Genomic DNA, 16,258 nt, shown 5'->3' on the forward strand with positions numbered 1-16,258 from the left:
ACATTCTGCCATTTGCAGCAACATGGATGGATCTTGAGCATCTTCTAGATGAAATTAATCAGACAGAGATAGGCAAATGACATACAATCTAAATTATGTGAAATCTCAAAAAAAAAAAATCATGGAAAAAGAAGATAGATTTGTAGTGCCCAGAGGAAGAGGGTGGGGGTGTGAAATGGATGAAGATGGCTGAAAGCAACAAACTTTCAGTTATGAAATGAGGCCTGGGGATATAATGCACAAAACTGTGACTATAGTTTATACTATATTGCATATTTGAAAGTTGCACTGCCCTGGTGGCTCAAACAGTAAAGCATTTGCCCTGGGTTCAATCCCTGGGTCAGGAAGGTCTCCTGGAGAAGGAAATGGCAACCCACTCCAGTATTCTTGCCTGGAGAATCCCACTGATGGAGGAACCTGGTAGGCTACAGTCCATGGGATCGCAAAGAGTCATACAGGACTGAGGAACTTCACTTTCACTTTTAAGAGTTAGATCTTAAAAGTTCTCATCACAGGAAAAAAAATGTAACTGTGTGGTTATGGATGTTATCTAGAAAAAAACTTGGAAAATGAGGTTGCATGTACTAATATGTTGATCACATTGCTGTTTATATTATTGAAGAACTGGAAACAAACTGCATAACCATCAAACAGGGATATTAATTGATTCATGTTCTCTAATTTCAGTCACTTATGTACCCTTTGATTATGGTATATTTAATATTTTTCTTTTAATTGACTTTTAACTTTACCTCTGGTCATAGCTATTGCAGTGTAACAAGAAGCATGTATCTGTACTAGTTACATCCATTTCACATATAAATTTAAGTAAATGCATACTTAAAATGAATATGCTTATGTCTGTGTAATATCTATAATAATTTTATGTACTATATTATTAGTTTTATCACACAATAAAAGCCCTGGTTAATGGTATATCCATATAAGACAACTGCTAGAAATGATGATGTTGTCATATACTTATTGACTTAAAAAGTTTTTAATTAGGTGAGAAAACAGTATGCTGTTATACATGTACTTTTGTAATTTATAGGTTTATGTACTTGGAATAGTTTACACTAAAATATTAATAAGTGGTAATGGTTGAGTGATTATGGGAAAAATCAAACAATTTGAACTTTATCTTCTAATTTCTTAAAATATTAACAAGCATATAAATTCTAATCATAAACAAAAATAAAGAACTATCAATTCTCCTATTTTAGGCAAAATAAAGTATATATATATATATATAGAGAGAGTCTTTTTAAAATTTAAATTTATTTACTTTAATTGGAGGCTAATTACTTTACAATATTGTGGTGGTTTTGCCATATATTGACATGAATCAGCCATGGATGCACATATGTTCCCCAATCCTGAACCCCCTTCTCACTTCTGTCCCCACTCCATCCCTCTGGGTTTTCCCAGAACACCAGCTTTGAATGCCCTGCTTCATGCATCAAACTTGCGCTGATCATCTATTTTACAAATGGTAATATATATGTTTCAATGTTATTCTCTCAAATCATCCCAATATCACCTGCTCCCATAGAGTCTGAAAATCTCTTTTTTTACATCTGTGCCTCTTTTGCTGTCTTGCATATAGGATCGTCAGTACCATTTTTCTAAATTCCATGTATATGTGTTAATATACTATATTGGTGGTTCTCTTTCTGATTTACTACACTGTATATAATAGGCTCCAATTTCATCCACCTCATTGGGCTTCCCTTGAGGCTCAGCTGGTAAAGAATCCACCTGCAATGTGGGAGACCTGTGTTCTATCCCTGGGTTGGGAAGATCCCCTGGAGAAAGGAAAGGATACCCACTGCAGTATTCTGGCCTAGAGAATTCCATGGGCTGTATAGTCCATGGGGTCACAAAGAGTCAGACACGACTGATCGACTTTCACTTCACTTCACTACACTCACCTCATTACAAGTGACCCAGTGAGTTATTTTCTATAGCTGAGTAATATTCCATTGTGCATATATACCACAACTTCCTGATCCATTCGTCTGACGATGGATGTCTAGGTTGCTTCCATGTCCTTGCTACTGTAAACAGTGCTGAAATGAACATTGGGGTAAATGTGTCTCTTTCATGTCTGATTTCCTCGGTGTGTATGCTCAGCAGTGACATTGCTGGGTTGTATGGCAGTTCTATTTCCAATTTTATAAGGAATCTCCACAAAGTTCTCCATAGTGGCTATACTAGTTTTAATGCCCACCAACAGTGTAAGAGGGTTCCCTTTTCTCCACACCCTCTCTGGCATTTATTTGTAGATTTTTTCAGTTCACTTCGGTTCAGTTCAGTTGCTCAGTAGTATCCAACTCTTTGTGACCCCATGGATTGCAGCACGCCAGGCCTCCCTGTCCATCACCAACTCCTGGAGTTTACTCAAACTATGTCCATTGAATCGGTGATGCCATCTAACCATCTCATCCTCTGTCATCCCCTTCTCCTCCCACCTTCAATCTTTCCCAGAATCAGGGTCTTTTCAGATGAGTCAGTTCTTCACATCAGGTAGCCAAAATATTGAAGTTTCAGCTTTAGCGTCAGTCCTTCCAATGAATATTAGAGACTGATTTCCTTTAGGATAGAATGGTTGGATCTCCTTGCAGTTCAAGGGGCTCTCATGAATCTTCTGCAGCACCACAGTTCAAAAGCATCAATTTTTTGGAGCTCAGCTTGATGGCACCCATTCTGACTGGTGTGAGATGGTACCTCGTTGTGGTTTTGATTTGCATTTATCTGATGTTAAGCATCTTTTCATGTGTTTATTAGCCACCTATATGTCTTCTTTGGGAAACTGTATGTCTAGTTCTTTAGCCCACTTTTTGATTGGGTCGTTTGTTTTTCTGGTATTGAACTTCATGTGTTACTTTTATATTTTGTAGATTAATTCATTGTCAGTTGTTACATTTGTTATTATTTTCTCCCATTCTGAAGGCTGCCTTTTAACCTTGTTTAGCATTTCCTTCATTGTGAAAAATCTATTAAGTTTAATTATGTCCACTTGTTTATTTTTGTTTTTATTTCCATTACTCAGGGAGGTGGGTCAGAGAGGTTCTTGCTGTGATTTATGTCAGAGAATGCTCTGCCCATGTTTTCCTCTAAGAGGTTTATAGTTTCTGGTCTTAAGTTTAGATCTTTAATCCATTTTGGTTTTATTTGTGTGTATGGTGTTAGAAAGTGTTCTAGTTTCATTCTTTTACAGGTGGTTGATCAGTTTTCCCAGCACCATGTGTTGAAGAGATTGTCTTTTCTCCATTGTATATTCTTGCTTCCTTTGTCAAAAATAAATTGTCCATAGGTGCGTGGATTCATTTCTGGGCTTTCTAGTTTGTTCCATTGATCTATATTTCTCTCTTCACACCAGTACTATGCTGTCTTGATGACTGTAGCTTTGTAGTATAGTCTGAAGTTAGGCAGGTTGATTTCTCCAGTTCCATTCTTCTTTCTCAAGACTGTTTTGTCTATTTGAGGTTTTTCATGTTTCCATATGAATTGTTAAGTTATTTGTTCTAGTTCTGTGAAAAATATGTTTGGTTTGTTCATAAGGATTGAGTTGAATCTATAGATGGCTTTGGGTTGTATACTCATTTTCACTATGTTGATTCTTCCAATCCATAAACATGGTATATTTCTCCATCTATTTGTGTCATCTTTGACTTTTTTAATCAAGGTTTTATAGTTTTCTATATATAGGTCTTTTGTTTCTTTAGGTGAATTTATTCCTAACTATTGTATTCTTTGTGTTGCACTGGCAAATGGGATTGTTTCCTTAAATTCTCTTTCTGTTTTTTCATTGTTAGTGTATAGGAATACAAAGGATTTCTGTGCATTAATTTTTATATCCTCCAAGTTTGCTATGTCCATTGATTTGCTTTAGTAATTTTATGGTGGTATCTTTGGGGTTTTCTATGTATAGAATGGTGGCTCAGACAGTAAAGCGTCTGTCTACAGTGTGGGAGACCTGAATTTGATCCCTGGGTTGGGAAGTTTCCTGGAGAAGGAAATGACAACCTATTCCAGTACTCTTGCCTAGAAAATCCCATGGGCGGAGGAGCCTGGTGTCCGTGGGGTCACAAAGAGTCGGACACGCCTGAGCAACTTCACTTCACTTCATGTAGAGGGTAATGTCATCTACAAACAGTGAGAGTTTTACTGTTTCTTTTTTAATCTGGATTCTTGTATTTCTTTTTATTCTCTGATTGTGGTGGCTAAGACTTCCACAACTATGTTGAATATTAGTGGTGAGAGTGGGCATCATTGTCTTATTCCTGACTTTAGATTAAGTGCTTTCAATTTCTCACCACTGAGGATAATGTTTGCTGTTGGTTTGTCATATATAACTTTTATTATGTTGAGCTATGTTCCTTCTATGTCTGCTTTCGGGAGAGTTTTGATGATAATGGGTTGATAATGTCTGCTTTTACTAAGTTGAATTTTGTTGAAGCCTTTCTCTTCATCTATTGAGATAATAATATGGTTTCTATCTTTCAGTTAGTTAATATGGTATGTCATATTGATTTTTTTGGTGAATATTGGAAGAATCCTTGCAGCCCTGGGATAAAACACACTTGGTCAGATGAATAATCCTTTAATATGTTCTTGAATTGTGTTTGCTAGAATTTTATTGAGGATTTTTGCATCTATGTTCATCAGTGATATTGGTCTGTAGTTGTTTTTTTGTTTTTTGTTTTTTTTGTAGCAACTTTGGGTTTGGTGTTTGACTGTTAGTGGACTCAGAATGAATTTGGGAGTTTACCTTCCTCTGCAGTATTCAGAAAGAAATTGAGTAGGATAGTTTTCAGCTCTTCTCTAAATTTGTGGTAGAATTCACCTGTGAAGACAACTGGTCCTGGACTTTTGTTGGAAGGCATTTTATTACAGTTTCAATTTCTGTTCTTGTGATGGATATGTTAAGATTTTCTATTTCTTCCTGATTCAATTTTGGAGGATTATAACACAACAGACTGTTTCCAAATAGGAAAAGGACTATGTCAAGGCTGTATATTGTCACCCTGCTTATTTAAGTTATATGCATCATGAGAAATGCTGGGCTGGAAGAAGCACAAGCTGGAATCAAGATTGCTTGGAGAAATATCAATAACCTCAGTTATGCCGATGACACCAGCCTTATGGCAGAAAGTGAAGAGGAACTAAAAAGCCTCTTGATGAAAGTGAAAGAGGAGAGTGAAAAAGTTGGCTTAAAGCTCAACATTCAGAAAACGAAGATCATGGCATCTGGTCCCATCATTTCATGGGAAGTAGATGGGGAAACAGTGGAAACAGTGTCAGATTTTATTTTTGGGGGCTCCAAAATCACTGCAGATGGTGAGTGCAGCCATGAAATTAAAAGACACTTACTCTTTGGAAGAAAAGTTATGACCAACCTACATAGCATGTCTCAAAAGCAGAGACATTACTTTGCCAACAAAGTCTAGTCAAGGCTATGGTTTTTCCAGTAGTCATGTATGGATGTGAGAGTTGGACTTTGAAGAGGGCTGAGCGCCGAAGAATTGATGTGTTTGAACTGTGGTGTTGGAGAAGACTCTTGAGAGTCCCTTAAACTGCAAGGAGATCCAACCAGTCCATTCTAAAGGAGATCAGTCCTGGGTGTTCTCTGGAAGGAATGATGCTAAAGCTGAAACTCCAGTACTTTGGCCACCTCATGTGAAGAGTTGACTCATTGGAGAAGACTCTGATGCTGGGAGGGATTGGAGGCAGGAGGAGAAGGAGACAAAAGAGGATGAGATGGCTAGATGGCATCACCGACTCAATGAACGTGAATTTGTGTGAACTCCAGGAGTTGGTGATAGACAGGGAGGCCTGGTGTGCTGCAATTCATGAGGTCACAATTCATGGGACACGACTGAGCGACTGAACTGAACTGAACTGATACATTTCTAAGAATTTGTCCTGTTCTTCCTAGTTGTCCATTTTATTGCTATATAATTGCACACAGTAGTCTCATGATATTTTTAAATTTCTGTGTTGTCTGTTGTGATTTCTCCATTTTCATTCCTAGTTTTTTATTGATTTGGTTCTTCTCCTTTTTTTCTTGATGAGTCTAGCTAATGCTTTGTTTATTTTATTTATCTTTTCAAACAATGTGCTTTCAGTTTTGTTGATATTTGCTATACTATCATTCATTTTTTTCCAATTATTTCTGCCCTGATATTTATAATTTCTTTCCTTCTACTAACTATGAGGTTAATCATTTCTGCTTTTCCTAGTTGTTTTAGGTGTAAAGTTAGGTTATTTATTTGATGTTTCTCTTGTTTCTTGAGATAGGTTTGTATTGCTATGAACTTCCCTTTTAGCACTGCTTTTACTAAGTTTCATAGGTTTTTGACTGTCATGTTTTCATTTTCAGTTGTTTCTATGCATATTTTGACTTACTTTTTGATTTATGTCCTTTTCATTATAGCGGACTGGAATGCAAAAGTAGGAAGTCAAGAAACACCTGGAGTAGCAGGCAAATTTGCCCTTGGAATGTGGAATGAAGCAGGGCTAAGACTAATAGAGTTTTGCCAAGAAAATGCACTGGTCATAGCAAACACCCTCTTCCAAGAACACAAGAGAAGACTCTACACATGGACATCACCAGATGGTCAACACCAAAATCAGATTGATTATATTCTTTGCAGCCAAAGATGGAGAAGCTCTATACAGTCAACAAAAACAAGACCAGGAGCTGACTGTGGCTCAGATCATGAACTCCTTATTACCAAATTCAGACTTAAATTGAAGAAAGCAGGGAAAACCGCTAGACCATTCAAGTATGACCTAAATCAAATCCCTTATGATTATACACTGGAAGTGAGAAATAGATTTAAGGGCCTAGATCTGATAGACAGAGTGCCTGATGAACTATGGACGGAGGTTTAAGACACTGTACAGGAGACAGGGATCAAGACCACCCCCATGGAAAAGAAATGCAAAAAAGAAAAATGGCTGTCTGAGGAGGCCATAAAAATAGCTGTGAAAAGAAGAGAGGAGAAAAACAAAGGAGAAAAGGAAAGCTATAAGCATCTGAATGCAGAGTTCCAAAGAATAGCAAGCAGAGATAAGAAAGCCTTCTTCAGTGATCAATGCAAAGAAATAGAGGAAAAAAACAGAATGGGAAAGACTTGAGATCTCTTCAAGAAAATTAGATATATCAAGGGAAGATTTCATGTGAAGATGGGCTCGATAAAGGACAGGAATGGTCTGGACCTAACAGAAGCAGAAGATATTAAGGAGAGGTGGCAAGAATACAGAGAAGAACTGTACAAAAAATATCTTCATGACCCAGATAATCATGATAGTGTGATCACTCATCTAGAGCCAGACATCTTGGAATGTGAAGTCAAGTGGGCCATAGAAAGCATCACTACGAACAAAGCTAGTGTAGGTGATGGAATTCCAGTAGAGCTATTTCAAATCCTGAAAGATGATGCTGTGAAAGTGCTGCACTCAATATGCCAGTAACTTTGGAAAACCCAGCAGTGGCCACAGGACTGGAAAAGGTCAGTTTTCCTTCCAATCCCAAAGAAAGGCAATGCCAAAGAATGCTCAAACTACTACACAATTGCACTCATCTCACATGCTAGTAAAGTAATGCTTAAAATTCTCCAAGCCAGGCTTTAGCAATACGTGAACCGTGAACTCCCTGATGTTCAAGCTGGTTTTAGAAAAGGCAGAGGAACGAGAGATCAAATTGCCAACATCTGCTGCATCATGGAAAAAGCAAGAGAGTTCCAGAAAAACATCTATTTCTGCTTTATTGACTATGCCAAAGCCTTTGACTGTGTGGATCATGATAAACTGTGGAAAGTTCTGAGAGAGATGAACACCTGACCTGCCTCTTGAGAAACCTGTATGCAGGCCAGGGAGCAACAGTTAGAACTGGACATGGAACAACAGACTGGTTCCAAATAGGAAAAGGAGTCCATCAAGGCTGTATATTGTCACCCTGCTTATTTAACTTATATGCAGAGTACATCATGAGAAAAGCTGAACTGGAAGAAACACAAGCTGGAATCAAGATTGCCAGGAAAAATATCAATAGCTTCAGATATGCAAATGACACCACCCGTATGGCAGAAAGTGTAAAGGAACTAAAAAGCCTCTTGATGAAAGTGAAAGAGGAGAGTGATAAAGTTGGCTTAAAGCTCAGCATTCAGAAAACAAAGATCATGGCATCTGGTCCCATCACTTCATGGGAAATAGATGGGGAAACAAGGGAAACAGTGGAAACAGTGTCAGACTTTTTTTTTTTTTTGGGGGGGGCTCCAAAATCAATGCAGATGGTGATTACAGCCATGAAATTAAAAGATGCTTACTCCTTGGAAGAAAAGTTATGATCAACCTAGATAGTATATTCAAAAGCAGAGACATTACTTTGCCGACTAAGGTCCATCTAGTCAAGGCTATGGTTTTTCCTGTGGTCATGTATGGATGTGAGAGTTGGACTGTGAAGAAGGTTGAGCAGCGAAGAATTGATGCGTTTGAACTGTGATGTTGGAGAAGACTCTTTAGAGTCCCTTGGACTGCAAGGAGATCCAACCAGTCCATTCTGAAGGAGATCAGCCCTGGAATTTTTTTTTGGAAGGAATGATGCTAAAGCTGAAACTCCAGTAATCTGGCCACCTCATGTGAAGAGTTGACTCGTTGGAAAGACTGATGCTGGGAGGAATTGGGGGCAGGAGGAGAAGAGTTGACAGTGGATGAGATGGCTGGATGGCATCACTGACTCGATGGACATGAATCTGAGTGAACTCTGGGAGTTGGTGATGGACAGGGAGGCCTGGCCTGCTGTGATTCATGGGGTTCCAAAGAGTTGGACATGACTGAGAGATGAACTGAACTGAACTATGTTGAACACATATATATTTATGATTTTTGCATCTTCTTGGATTGATCCTTTGATCATGATGTAGTGTCTTTCATTGTCTCTTCTCACGATTTGATTTCAAATTATATTTTATCTGATATAAGTATTGCTACTCTGCTTTCTCTTAGTCTCCATTTACATGAAATATTGTTTTCCCTCCCCTCACTTTCAGTCTGCATTAGCCCTAGGTTTGTTGTTGGTCTATTGTAGATAGCATATGTCTGGGTCTTGTTTTGTATCCGTTCAGCCAGTCCTTGTCTTTTGGTTGGAGCATTTAACCTATTTATATTTAAGGTAATTATTGATAAGGATGTTCCCATTACCATTTACATTGTTGTTTTGAGCTCCATAAACCTTTTCTGTGTTTCCTGTCTAGATAACATCACTTAGCATTTATTGAAGAGCTGATGTGGTGGTGCTGAATTCTCTGCTTTTGGTTGTCTGTAAAGCTTTTGATTTCTCCTTCATATCTGAATGAGATCCTTGCTCAACAGAGTAATAGTGGTTGTAGGTTTCTCTGTTTCATCACTTTAAGTATGTCCTGCCATTCCTTTCTGGTCTGAAGAGTTTCTATTAAAAGATCAGGTGTTATCCATATGGGGATCCCCTTGTCTGTTATTTGTTGCTTTTCCCTTGCTGCTTTTATTATTTGTTGTTTGTGTTTAATTTTTTGTTACTTTGTTTAATATGTGTCTTGCAGTGTTTTGCCTTGGGTTTATCCTATTTGGGATAAATAGGAGATTCTTGGACTTGGGTTGCTATTTCTTTCCCCATTTTAGGGACTTTTGCATTATTATCTCCTCAAGTATTTTCTCCTGCCCTTTCTTTTTGTCTTCTTCTGGGACACCTATCACTCGAATGTTGGTGCGTTTAACATTGTCCCAGAGGTCTCTGAGGTTGTCCTCATTTGTTTTAATTCTTTTTTCCTCTCAGCTTCATTTATTTCCACAATTCTATCTTCCAACTCACTTATCCTCTCTTCTGCCTGAGTTGTTACATGGTTGGTTCCCCCCAGAGTGCTTTTCATCTCAGTTATTGCATTGTTCATTATTGATTGACTCTCCTTTATTTCTTCTGTGTGTTAGTCATCGCACAGTCATGTCTGACTCTTCATGACCCCATGGACTGTAGCCCACCAGGTTCCTCTGTCCATGGGACTCTCCAGGCAAGAATACTGGAGTGAGCTGACATTTCTTCTAGGTCCTTGTTAAACATTTCTTGCATCTTCTCAGTCCTTGTTTCTAGTTTATTTATCTGTAACTCCATTTTGTTTTCAAGTTTTGAATCATCTTTACTATCATTATTCTGAATTCTTTTTTCAGGTAGACTCCCTATCTCTTCCTCTTTGGTTTGGTTTGGTGGGTTTTTATCATGTTCCTGCACCCGCTGAATATTTCTCTGCCTTGCCTTTTTTTTTTTTTTTTTTTTAGGTTGCTGTGTTTGGGGTGCCCTTTTTCAGGCTGGAAGACCATGATTCCTCTTAATTGTGGAGTGTGCTCCCTGTGGGTGGAGTTGGACTAGTGCCTTGTCAATGATTCCTGTTTGGGGAAGCTTGCATCTGTGCTCTGGTGGGTAGAACTGGACCTATTCTTTCTGGAGTGTAATGAAGCGTGCAGTAGTGACTTTTGAGGTGTCCATGGGTTTTGCATGACTTTGGGCAGCCTGTCATTTAATGTTCAGTGTTGTGCTCCTGTTTTTCTGGAAAATTAGCATGGTGTGCCTTACACTGGAAATTGTTGGCTCTTGGGTGAAACTTGGTTTCAGTGTAGGTATGGAGAATTTGGGGTGAGCTCTTATCTATTAATGTTCTCTGCCGTCAGGTGTTCTCTGATGTTCTAAAGTTCTGGAGTTAAGTTTCCTGCCTCTGGCTTTTGATCCATCTATTACAGTAGCCTCAAGATTTCTCATCCATACAGCACAGAATATAAAACCCACAGGTTAATGGTGAAACAATTCTCCACAACCAGGGACACCCAGAGATTCATAGAGTTATATAGAGAAGAGAAGAGGGAGGAGGGAGATAGAGGTACCAGGAGGAGAAAAGTTAGAGTCAAAAGGGGAGGGAGCAATCAAGTCAGTAGTCAAATCCCTAACTTCTCTCCATAGCCCATAACACCCAGAGAGTTTCACAGAGTTATGTAGAGAAGAGAAGAGGGAGGAAGGAGATAGAGGTGACCTGGAGGAGAAAAGGGAGAATCAAAAGTGGAGTGAGCAATCGAGCCAGTAATCAAATCTCTAAGTGAAAATGGATACTGAAAATGGATACTTTAATCAGGTACAAAACTGATTAAAAAATATGGGGAAGCAAAGATTGGGAACCTAGAATAGAGGTTAGAGTCTTAAAAACACAATATAAAAAATACAAAACAAAATCAATAACAAAAATTTAAAAAACATATACGGAATTTGTTTTTTTAAAATAGGGGTTTTTTGAAAGGTAATAATAGGCTATAAAATGAAAGTTAAAGGCATAATAAAGAACTAATGCTTTAAAAACGTTAAGAAGTGATAATAGTAAAAATATATCTAGGAACTTCTGTGGAGCAGTTGAGACAGTGTTGGGTCAATTCAGTGTCAGATAGCCCCTTGTTCCAGCTTATACTTCTCAAGGTCTCTGGTTGTTCCTTACATGCACAGTCTCAGCATTAACTGCAGGGTCTTAGTCTGTTGCACCTGTTACTTCCAGAGCATTTCCCCCTTCTTTGTTTATTTTGGCTTCCTCTGTTTGTAAGTCTCTTCAGTATCTAATTTCCACCTTGACACAAGGGGTGAATGTGGCCACTTATTTAGGTTCATCTGTTCAGTTGTGCAGCGAAAGCAATGGCAATGCACTTCAGTACTCTTGCCTGGAAAATCCCATGGATGGAGGAGCCTGGTAGGCTGCAGTCCATGGGTTGCTAAGAGTCGGGCACGACTGAGCGACTTCACTTTCACTTTTCACTTTCATGCATTGGAGAAATAAATGGCAACCCACTCCAGTGTTCTTGCCTGGAGAATCCCAGGGATGGGGGAGCCTGGTAGGCTGCCATCTATGGAGTCAGACATGACTAAAGCGACTTAGCAGCAGCAGTTCAGTTGTGCTGTAGGGAGGGAGGGACATTGTAAACAAATACCACTGTCATGTGTGAGGAGTGCTTGCAGTGGATGAATCACACTGGTTTTGACACAGCCCAAGGCAGTGTGTACTTCCCAGGTCCACACTTCTCAGGCTTCACAGTGCTCTGCAGTGGCACTGTCCCAAGTGTGTGCTGCATTTGTGCCCTTCCCTGGGCTAAGCTGCTCAGGTGCCTGGGTACTCTGTAAGGACACAGACCCCAATGGGCTGTTCGTTTTTTGCCCTTCCCAGGTCCAAGCAACTCAGGTGACCAGGTACTTGGCAAGCACACTGACCCAGATGGGCTATGCATGTTTTGCACCTACTCAGTCCTGGCTGCTTGGTTTCCCTGCTGTGCCCAGAGGGCACAGTCTCAGGTGTGCTGTGTGTCTCCTCTGGGAAGCTGATCTCAGGCTGTGACACTCCTGGCAGATGTGAAGCATCCAGAATCCCAGGAAGATGTGGTTAGAAACTGGCCTGCTCATAGTTGGGAGGAAGATGAGGTATCTGGGGCCAAGATGGCAGCAGCCCCTTGCCTTCAGGCTCTGGCTGTCATATATCTCCCTCTCTGCCTCTGGGGAGGGAGGGCCGTATATGGCAGCTGGGTTGCTCTCCTTTGGTATTTGTTCAATAATTTGTTCTGTGAGAGCACCAGGGGTCACTCTGAGGAGTTAGAGCCTTTTGCAGGAAAATATATATATATATATATATATATATATATATATATATTTCTTTTGTCTCTAGTGATACAATAACTTGTGTTACTATCTCACATTAGCTCCCTCATATTGTCCTCAGGACATTTAGTCCCGGTCCTTACCCTAAGGACTAACTATGCAGCCTGTGCCTCCCTACCCAGCCCTCACTTGCTGCTGTACCACTTCTCTGCTAGTAGTTGCAGTTTGGCATGCATTCTGTGGGGTTTTTTTTTTCCTCCAATTTATTTTGCCCTCTGAGATTCCAAAGTTTCCCACAGACATGCCTGTGAGAGGGTTTCCTACTGTGTTGAAACATCTCCTCCTTCATGACACCCTCTCCAGGACAGTCTCCATCCCTAAATCTTTTGTTTCTGTTTCCATGTTTTATATTTGATCGTACCTCCTTTCAAAGAGATTGGGCTGCCTTTCTGGGTACCTGGTGTCCTCTGCCAGCATTCAAACATTTTTTTGTGGAAGTTGCACAACATTCAAATTATCTTTTGACGAATTTTTGGAGGAGAAATTGGTCTCCCCATTCTATTCCTCCACCATCTTTGGATGGCTCCCAAATTCTCCTTTTATTTGCTAAAAAACTAATTGTAAAAGCTCTTAAATATTTTTAAAAATTGGTTAGTTGAGCATTGTTTCCCCATTTCTAAAATATCTGTACTTTCACTCCCAGTATTTCTTTTTGGTGTTTTTTTTTTTTTTTTTCACTATTCTGCTCTGTTAAAAACAGGCTATTCAGAAGGGAAATACCTAAGTTGCATGAATACATGATAAGGATGTAATCTGTCAGAAGAAACAAGCAATTAAGTTCTTGAGAATGAGTGCTAGGTTTGATGCTGTGGCAGCCGGAGTTGAAACTGCAGTAACAATGGGCAAAGTAAACCTTAGTATTTTGATTTAAGTTGTTGAAGGTATTAATAATTGTCAGAAGTCTAAAGTCACCTTGTTGCAAGGTACTACAAGGGTACTTACTGGTAAAGTCCCTCATGGGAAGGAGAGATATAGTCAAAATGCTTAGTGAGGAAAATGATTTTTGTAGTGGCTTTTCAACTAAGGTCTAATTAGTTGTCTTGAAGTGAATAAAGATAAAAGATAGTCAGTGCCTAGACCAGAAACACATACTGCATTTTTACTGTTAATAAAATGGTAGATAATTTTGTAAGATGATCTACAAGTAAAATAAGAAACTATAAAAATTTTTGAGATTGTTTATATTACAGGATTCTCAGTCATTTAAAAAAATTTTTTTTTACTTTATTTTACTTTACAATACTGTATTGGTTTTGCCATACATTGACATGAATCCACCACAGGTGTACATGCGTTCCCAAACATGAACCCCCCTCCCACCTCCCTCCCCACAACATCCCTCTGGGTCATTCCCGTGCACCAACCCCAAGCATGCTGTATCCTGCATTGGACATAGACTGGCGATTCGATTCTTACATGATAGTATATATGTTTCAATGCCATTCTCCCAAATCATCCCACCCTCTCCCTCTCCCTCTGAGTCCAAAAGTCCACTATACACATCTGTGTCTTTTTTGCTGTCTTGCATACAGGGTCATCATTGCCATCTCAGTCATTTTTAAATAACCCTTATAGGTAACCAAGTCCATTGCAGATGTATTTAAGTCTATGGATGCTAAACTAAGGAGTATGAACCTTGAAAAGGTAAAAGTAAATAAATAAATAAATTGTTATTCCGATAGTATATTTTCACAGTAAGTTTTTTCTTATGACCATATTAATTTTTTCCAGATTTCTGCCCTGAAAAGGATAAATTTGATACTGCAGTTTGAAGCACAGGATGTTCAAACACAACAAATGGAAGACACTATTAGCAGTACTACAACCTTAACAACTCCACAAGTAAGAATACTTTCTCTACTTAGACTAACTTTTTAAAAAATTTATTTATTTTAATTGCAGGCTAATTACTTTACAATATTTTATTGGTTTTACCATACATCAACAAGGATCCACCACGGGTGCACACGTGTTCCCCATCCTGAACCCCCCTCCCACCTCCCTCCCCATACCACCCCTCTGTGTCAAATTATCCAATTTCAAAATACAATGGCTTTGTGAGGCTAACTCTTCTCTAGAATGTGAAGTAAACTTGCTATATCCTCAAAATGCAAGTAGGAAGTTATGCTCTGACTTTGGATTCCTGGGAACATATTAGAAGGCATTTCCTATCTTATTTTGAAGTTCTAAGAATTATTATAGGCCACAAGCCTAGAAAGTCTGGAACTTGGTTCTCCCTTGATGCCAGTGGTCCTTACTGAGCACTAGAGGCTCACAGAGACCAGTGGGTATTAGGTATTATCCTGACCCCAGTTAATTCATCTCATTGCATGAATTTTCCTTCCTGCCTACTCTGTAAGCATGTTATTTATAGACAAATCACAAGAGAACATATACTAAATTACAATATCAATTATTTTTCAGAAAACTAAGATGTTTTCTAGGATGTTGTTGAATCTGCAATTTAGAGAGAGATGTGCTACAGAGAAAATTAAATTTGAAACTAGTTTGGATGAGCCAGAAACAAAAATTTTGTTAACTTGAATACTAAGATACAAAATGTATTTCCTTATCACTCTTTTTGATTCTAGAACCAATCACATGGTTAATCAAATTTAAAAAAAATTGTGTCATCACCACTTCAGATGATAATATGGAAAACATATAATTTATAAAATAGGTTAATAGAAAATTCAATAACCATCTATCAAAATTTTGCTGCAGGTGATGAGTTTCACTGAGAGGTAACTAATAAGAAAACAGGCTTATACTTAAGTTTTACATTTAAGAAGGAAGAAGGAGAAATGTTTATTTAGTTCTTTGGCCCATTTTTTGATTGGATCGTTTATTTTTCTGGAATTGAGCTGCAGGAGTTGCTTGTATATTTTTGAGATTAGTTGTTTGTCAGTTGCTTCATTTGCTATTATTTTCTCCCATTCTGAAGGCTGTCTTTTCACCTTGCTTATAGTTTCCTTTCTTTACAGATTTTAAGTTTAATTAGGTCCCATTTGTTTATTTAGAAGACACATAGATGGCTAACAAACACATGAAAAGATGCTCAACATTACTCATTATCAGAGAAATGCAAATCAAAACCACAATGAGGTATCATTTCACACCAGTCAGAATGGCTGTGATCCAAAATCTACAAGCAATAAATGCTGGAGAGGGTGTAGAAAAAAGGGAACCCTCTTACTCTGTTGGTGGGAATGCAAACTAGTACAGTGACTATGGAGAACAGTGTGGAAATTCCTTAAAAAACTGGAAATAGAACTGCCTTATGACCCAGCAATCCCACTACTGGGCATACACACCAAGGAAACCAGAATTGAAAGAGACACATGTATTCCAATGTTAATTGCAGCACTGTTTATAATAGCCAGGACATGGAAGCAACCTAGATGTCCATTAGCAGATGAACGGATAAAGCTGTGGTACATATACACAATGGAGTATTACTCAGTCATTAAAAAGAATACATTTGAATCAGTTCTAATGAGGTGGATGAAACCGGAACCTATTATACAGAGTGAAGTA

The sequence above is a fragment of the Budorcas taxicolor genome, chromosome X, assembly GCF_023091745.1.
Source record: "Budorcas taxicolor isolate Tak-1 chromosome X, Takin1.1, whole genome shotgun sequence".
Lineage (NCBI taxonomy): Eukaryota > Metazoa > Chordata > Mammalia > Artiodactyla > Bovidae > Budorcas > Budorcas taxicolor.